This window comes from Theropithecus gelada, chromosome 7b (assembly GCF_003255815.1).
Source record: "Theropithecus gelada isolate Dixy chromosome 7b, Tgel_1.0, whole genome shotgun sequence".
In the NCBI taxonomy this organism is placed as follows: Eukaryota; Metazoa; Chordata; class Mammalia; order Primates; family Cercopithecidae; genus Theropithecus; species Theropithecus gelada.
In genome coordinates this window covers 68,786,093-68,794,016 of record NC_037675.1, presented here as the reverse complement: position 1 = coordinate 68,794,016, position 7,924 = coordinate 68,786,093, and positions in this window count along the sequence as shown.

Sequence of the window (7,924 nt, the reverse complement as noted above, 5' to 3'; positions counted from 1 at the left end):
GCACCAGGCTTCCAGTCTTGGGAATTTCTGATTAGGGCAGTTTCTTTACAGGGAACTCCAGGAAGGAGCGTAATTGCTCAAAATCAGAATTCAATCCTCCCACCATCTCTTCCCATCGTTAACCTCAGGAAGTCTGCAGTCACCTGCTACCCATCACACGTCCCTTTGTTCACAGCTCTGCCTTGGATATTGTTAGGGCTGGCGTCACCCCTCTTTTAATCTCCCTAGTAAACTGCTCCACTTAGCGGTAGGCAGCATCTCCCAGAGGCAGAGCTGGGTGTATGGAGACAGGGGGTATGCCAGCTTCAGAGGACAGGTGGGAGGCCAGGATGGAGCCTGGCCAGTCACATCAACTGGGAGTGGCCGAGACTTTCTGGGCAGTGCCTGCCTGGCCCCTGGCTTCAGCTGGGAGCTGACTTTCAGTGGGCATGCCATGGTTGTTGGCACTGAGAGGGCCCTTCCCTAAGGAGGGCTGAGTGGTTCCAGGATTTTCCAGGGCCCTGGTTCCCAGAGCCAATTCACCTTCAGAACCACCTGGAAGTGAGAGATTCCTTAAAATGAAGATTTCCCAACCCAAGAATCAGAGTCTTCTGGGTATGGACATGATTCCTGCTACCTTTCCATGAAGTAGAAAAAAGTACCCGCTCTGCGGAGATGCGGACCCACTGCCATGTGGCTTAGCGAATGGATGCAGCCTTTATGAGATGAGAACCTCCCTGCTTTCTTTGGGGAAGGCAGCCCTGCGTGGAGACATGACTGGTAGCCGAATGCAACTGCACCTCCGGCCCCCATTTGCCTTCTTAGCCAGGTCCTTTTTGTGCAGTAAACACCCTGCATTGTTGTAAATGGTGGCCCTTAGGTAGGGCTGGGAAAAACCGTGCAGGTGATTTTGGTGATCAGCCAGGTGGGAGCCCCTGAGGCCTGGAGAGCAACTGTAACTCGAGGGGCTACCAGGGGTGAGCATAACACCACGGCTACTCCCTTCCTGTGCTGGGGGGTCCTCAGACATCCCTAGGCCAAGGTTCTGCCCCTCTCTTGTTTACCCACTCAAAATAAGCAAAACAAAAGCCTAGCCTCTAGGAATAACATTTAGGGAAGGCAGTGACAGAAGAAAGGAGAGGAAAGGAGAATGGAAGGAGGGGAGGGGAGGGGCTCTTATCTATATCCAGCAGGTCCAGCCCTGCCTGTGCACACAGCTGAGTCACACCTCACGTCCTGCTCCACCCTAGCCCTGCCAGCCCAGAGATATCTGCCAAGAGGTATTTCTCCTTCTAGGCTGAGTTCTGGGGGGTGGCAAGGTGGATAGCACTGGTGGGGAAGCAATGCGTCTGGACTCTCATCCCCAGTGAAGCCTTGCAGAGCACCCTGGGGAGAGTGAGTGACCTCTCAAGGCATTTCAGCTTTTTCAGTGGAACAGGGAGGTAGGTTTCAGGGTGTTAATGAGAGGCAGAGGGCACCCACCCCTCCATGGCAGGGAGAGGCTCCAAGCCACGTAGTCCCTCTGGCATTGCTTTGTAGTATCACGGTGTGACAAGTGTGTCAGTCAGCTTTGACTAACTTCCACGGTGGTGACAGTGTCCTCTACTCCCTCACCCCACCCCAGATCTCAGTGTTTACAACAACAGAGGCTGACTTCGCACTCACATTGGCTGCAGCTCTCTCTCCAAGTCACCTTCATTCCTGGACCCAGGTAGGAGCAGCCCCTATCTGGGCCATGCGGGGCTTGTGGCACCAAGCAGTGGTGCTCAAAGCTTTTGCTGAGATATGCATCTGAGGTTGCATTGTCCAAATCAAGTCACAGGACCAAACCTGCGTCAATGGGGCAGGGATGTATAATTCTATCACAGGGGATAGGGGAATGAATAATTGGGAATAGTAATGCAATCTTCTGCCATGGACCCCTGACTTAGGCTGAAAGGATTTCGTCACAGGAAGAGAGAACATAATTTAGCCAAAGAAGACTGTGTGGAGTAGTGGAAAGAGCAAGGCTTGGACCTGGAGGCCTGGATTTCAACCAGGACTCGGCTAGCTGTCTAATGTTGGCCAAGTTATTTAACTTCTCCAAATTTTCATTTCCATCTACAGAATGGGAATAATACCTAATTCAAAGGGCGATTTTGAGAATCAATTACATAGTAGATGTTAAGTCTTTGGCACATAGGAGGAACACAGTAAATATGACCACTCTACTCCACCCACTCCCCAGCTTTAACATTTTATCCAGGCCGGGCGTGGTGGCTCACTCCTATACACCCAGCACTTTGGGAAGCCAAGACAGGAAGATCACTTGCACCCAGGAGTTCAAGTCCAGCCTGGGCAACACAGGGAGACCTCCGTCTCTACAAAAACATTAAATAATTAGCTAGGCATGGTGGTGCATGCCTGTAGTCCCAGCTACCCGAGAATTTGAAGTGGGAAGATTGCCTAAGCCTGGGAGGTTGAGGCTGCAGTGAGCCGTGATTGCAGCACTGCACTCCAGCCTGGGCAACAGAGTGAAACCTCGTCTCAAAAAACAAAACAAAATAAACAAACAAAAACATCCAAAAAACAACAAAATAAAAATGTGGCTCATGCCTGTAATCCCAACACTTTGGAAGGCCAAGTCAGGAGGCTCACTTGAGCCCACGAGTTCAAGATCAGCCTGAGCAACATAGGCCATCTCTACAAAAAAAAAATTTTTAATTAACTAAGTGTGGTGGTGCATGCCTATAGTCTTAGCTACTCAGGAGGCTGAGGTGGGAGGATTGCTTATGCCTGGGAGGTGGAGGCTGCAGTGAGCTATGATGGCACCATTGCACTCCAGCCTAGGCAACAGAGTAAGAACCTGTCTCAAAAATAAAAACATTTTGTCTATAGCTCTTGAGGTGTTGATTACCAGTGCTCACTCCTTCTACCAACCTCACAATGTGGGATCGAATGGAAATGAAAAAACCTATTTTGTGTTTACTGTGTCCCAGGCACCGCACTACACAATTTATTGTCATAATCTCATTTATTTTCCCCAAACAACTCTTTGTATGTTATTACCCCATATTAGAGATGAAGAACTTGAGGATCAGAGGGGATAAGTAACTTGCCATCAGTAACATGGGTGGGATAGGAAGAATTGAACCCATGCTATAGATTCCAGAACCCATGCTCAAGGGCAGTGCTGTTCAAGAGTGATCTGGTACTGCTCTATGACGAAAGAACAGGAACTGAGAGTAAATGCTTGGAAACTTTTATAGCAGCTGGGCATTACCACAACATTCAGGCACATGGTCCATGGCCTTGATTCACTGAACAGAATATAGACCAGTTCGGGTGACGTGGACGTCTCCAAGAAGTCACTTGTGGCAGAGGCTGTTTTCTGGTCATGCACAGTAGGACCACTCAGTGGTCAGAGCTCAGAAATCCAGTCTTCACAAATAGTGTGAGAAGCCTCACCTTTACAGTGGAGCATCTGCCCCGTGAACTGCAGTGTCTCTAGAATTAGTACAAAAGATGCTGTTAATCAATGATGCTGCTGTTCATCGAAAAGATACCTTGTTTACACTGACATATGAGGCCCCAGGGCAGGTCTGTGGGTCGCCCATGGCACTGTCTATGCTTTGTACACAGGACATACTCAGTATATGTCTCCTGCTTCAGTAAATGAATGAATGAATTGACAGATGAATGAATATACATTTCAGATGTAGCAGGGCAACTTGCTGGACGGCCTTGGGCATGGCCATGAATTAGCAAAATTTCTCTTTAGTCTTTTCCTGCCTGTACTTCTAGCTTCTTTCTCCTCTGGCTTTTTGCCTCTGCCCAAGCTTTTCAGTGCCTTCAGGGTGCTCTCCTGGCTGCCCGGGACCCCACATGCCCCCCTTTTCCTACAAGTGATGCCCTACTCTGGGACTTCACTGCCTAGTTCCCTAGCAGTTTTCCAGCAACTTCTGAGTTCTGAGTCTCTTCTGGGGGTGTCCCTCTAGCTGGCTGTCCCCCAGGTAGCAGGGCTCAGCCTTGACTGAGATAACGCACAATGTATGCAAGTGGGCGTTGTCCCTGCTGGTTCTGAGAAAATCAGCGAAGATTTCAACTCAAAGCATGATGTGGGCTGATAAAAAATAAATAAGCAAATCCATTTTAAAAATCAGCAAAGCTTCTTTTTAAATTATTTTAAGTTTCAGGGTACATGTGCAGGATGTGCAGGTTTGTTACACAGGTAAATGTGTGCCATGGTGGTTTGCTGCACCTATCAACCCATCACCTCAGTATTAAGCCCAGCGTGCACTAGCTATTTTTCCTGATGCTCTCCCTCCCACCATATCCCCTGACAGGCCCCAGTGTGTGCTGTTCCCCTCCCTGTGTCCATGTGATCTCAATGTTCAGTTCCCACTTATAAGTGAGACCATGCGATATTTGGTTTTCTGTTTCTGTGTTAGTTTGCTGAGGATAATGGCTTCCAGCTTCATCCAAGTCCCTGCAAAGGACACGATCTCCTTCCTGTTTTTGGCTGCATAGTATTCCATGTAAACATGTACCACATTTTCTTTATCTAGTCTATCACTGATGGGCATTTGGGTTGATTTCATGTCTTTGCTATTGTGAATAGTGCTGCAATGAACACACACATACATGTATCACTATAATAGAATGATTTATATTCCTTAAAATGCTATACTGAATGCTGGTGTAGACACTGTGACACTGGCATTGTCATGCACTGCTGGTGAGGAGAGCATGTGGTACATTTCTAGAAAGCAGTTTTGTGATATGTTTCAAGAATTTAAAAAATTTACACCCTTTAACCTAAAATTATACCTTAGATGTTTATCTGAAATAATCAGAGATCTGGCAAAATGTGTATGTACAGAGATATTCATCATAACATTATTTACACAGTGAAAAAGGAAATTCAACTTACACGGGAATGATTAAATTCAGTCACCATGAAATTTTATGCAGTTATTTAAATTATGTTTTTGAATTACTTTTAATGACCTGGTAAGATGCTTATTAGTTATTATAAGTGAAAAAAAGGCAGGGTTCAAAAATTTTGAATAAAATTTAATTAAAAAGCACGTGCATATAAACATACTGATCATCTGTCTGAGTGATAGATTCTGGGTGGTTTTATCCCTTTTGGTATTTTCTAAATGTTCTATCATGTACACAAATGTATCTTTATGTTCAGCAAAACATGTAGAAGCATTTTTTGAAGTCTTTTCCAGTTCTGCAGACAGAGTGCTTCCAGGCCTGCAGCCATCCCTCTCACTGCACGATGCTTTGATGCAGGTCGCTGCTGGGGGCAGTGACCTGTATTTGCCAGGTGCCAGCCTTGAGCTCCATTAGCCTGTATTCTGGCCCTGGTTTTACCACTAACTGGCTGCAAGACCTTGAATGAGTAATTTTATTTCCCTGGGTTTTGAGGGTCCTCATTTATAAAATGAAGCATCTGGATTTGATGATCTTTAGGGGTTAGATTCTGATTCTGTGATTCTGATAAACTCACAAAGGACAGGCATTTATTGTGAATAAGTTTCGACGATGTGTCCTTTTCCACTCTATGTGTCTTAAACAGGGGATTCTTATCTGAAGCTAAAGGAATGAATCTCTAATGATAGACTCTCATATCAGGTTGTGAGTCACCTATACCCAAACACAGACTTAATAGTTTTCTACAACTCAGCACCCTAGGCGTTATCTGTCCCTTCCTCTTCGGGACAAAAAGGGGAGGAGCTGAGAGGGCCAGGGACCCTTCCACATCAGCCTCCAGGCCTAAGAGGGAGAGGAGGGGTGTCTCTCTGAAAGCTTCTTTCTCGTCCCTGTCCCCTCCCCCGGCTGTTTACTGCTGTCTGCTTCCTTCTGTCTCCATCCTCTTCCCTATGGGTGAGTTGGGCTTATGTCATCATGGTTCCCTGGTGGGCTGGTGGCTCAGCCACCACAGCCTGGGGAAGGAAGGGGTATGACTCATACCCCAAATCCAGTGAGTCAGATAGGGTGGGCTGGACCAGGGGTTTCCTAAGACAGGAAGCAGGTTCTAGGTGTGCCTTAACTTCTTCCTGGCAGGGGCCCTGCCAGGAGAGGGTATCCATCTTTCTCCCATTCCCATTTCTGTGAATTCATTCAAGAACCCCTCCTGCCAAAGAAAATGCCACCTCTTCTAAGCCTCAGAAGATGGTGTCTGGGTGGGGCCAAGACAGCCTCTTTGAGGAAGGAGATGTACAGACCACAGTTAGAGTCGAAGAGGATGAGAACTTTCCAGCTCAACCTGTCAAGTCCTGGCTTTCAGCCCAGCTAGGTTTCAGAGCTGGGACAATTCCTAAGGAGCAAGACTTGCAATGCCCTGGAGCTGTGTAACCTTGGGCAAGTTACTTAACTGCTTGGAGCTTCAGTTTCCTTGACTGGAAAATGATATAATAAACACCTCATGGGGTTGTGCATTAGATAAAACCTAGCACCTACTATTACAGGCCTGGCTTCAGAAGGTGACAAGCCGATGCTCATTCTGAATCAGAATGGAAGCCCCACTGCTTTGGGGCTTCCTGGGAAGTCTGAAGGCCAGTTAGTGCAGAAGACTAGAGTGGGCTGTTGGGCTGGCACGCAGTGGCCCAGACCCTGCGAGCTTTCCTTGGGGCTTGCAGGTGGGAGTGGGGTTGGGGGTAAGTACTATGTCTACTACAGACACGTAGAAGGCATTGTGTCCAGAGCTCCAGGGCAGGGACTGGCCTGGGAGCTGGCTTCAGTCTGGTTCTGAAAGGCACCCCCCACCTTCCACAAGCTGGTTCACCTTCTTCCTCTCTACGCCTTCTCTTCCCTTACAGGCATCTGAGGGCCTTTCCCATGCCTGGCGGAGTCCTGACAGGGCCCTTCAAACTGGAGCACGAATAATGTGGGCCGGCCCCATGACTCCCGCCCACAATCCCAGCACTTTGGGAGGCTGAGGCAGAAGGACTGCTTGAGCCCAGGAGTTCGAGACCAGCCTGGGCTAAAATACAGTGAGACCCTGTCTCTATAATTATCAATAAATATAAAAAAAAAAGTGTGACTGTGTTCCAAGGATTGCTAGACAGAATCAGTACTACTGTACTGATGTTTCCTTTTGTTCTAGGCACCAATATGACCTGATAGAACATTGTTGTTGATCCTATCTATTTAAAATGTTAGCATTTTATTCATCGTGGATTTTCTGACATTAATTTTGATTTTTAAAAAATGCATTAAAATATTATTTTTTCTAGGTCTTAATGGTGGCTCTTGCCTTAATCCCAGCACTTTGGGAAGCCCAGGCAGGAGGATTGCTTGAGGCCAGGAGTTAAGACCAGCCTGGGCAACATAGCAACACCCCATCTCTACAAAAAATAAAAATAAACCAGCCAGGCCTGGTGGTGCACTCTTGTAGTCCTAGCTACTTGGGGAGCTGAGGCGGGAGGATCTTAAGCCCAGAGTTTAAGGCTGCAGTGAGCTATGATCACACCACTGCACTCCAGCCTGGGTGACAGAGAAAGACCTTGTCTCTAAAAACAAACAAAAAAACAAAAAACCTATCATCTCCCTGTATATATAATTTATCTAGATTACTGGACTCCTTGGCGGCCCCTTAAATTTTGTCCTTAATGACAGAATTTTTGGCTTCATCTTTTTTGAGGGAGCGGGGTATATCTTGGGGACAGGGGGCCCTGTAGACTGTGCCTGCCTCCTTAAAACTGTGACCTTCCTGTTACTGAGAGGTCTTCTCTGCCCCCATCAGAGGCCAGGATAAAGTTCCCAAACCAGTTTCGGCTCACCCACTGTCCCATCTCCTACTTCCAATGAGCACAGGAATGGCTCCAAATCCTGGGGTCCTTTCGGTTATGTTCAATTCGATAAGCGTTCCTTGAGGGCAATGTGCTAAGTGCCCGGGAAGCACCTGGCGAAGGACGCTGAGCAGAGAGACTGGAACAGTGAGGGGCACTGG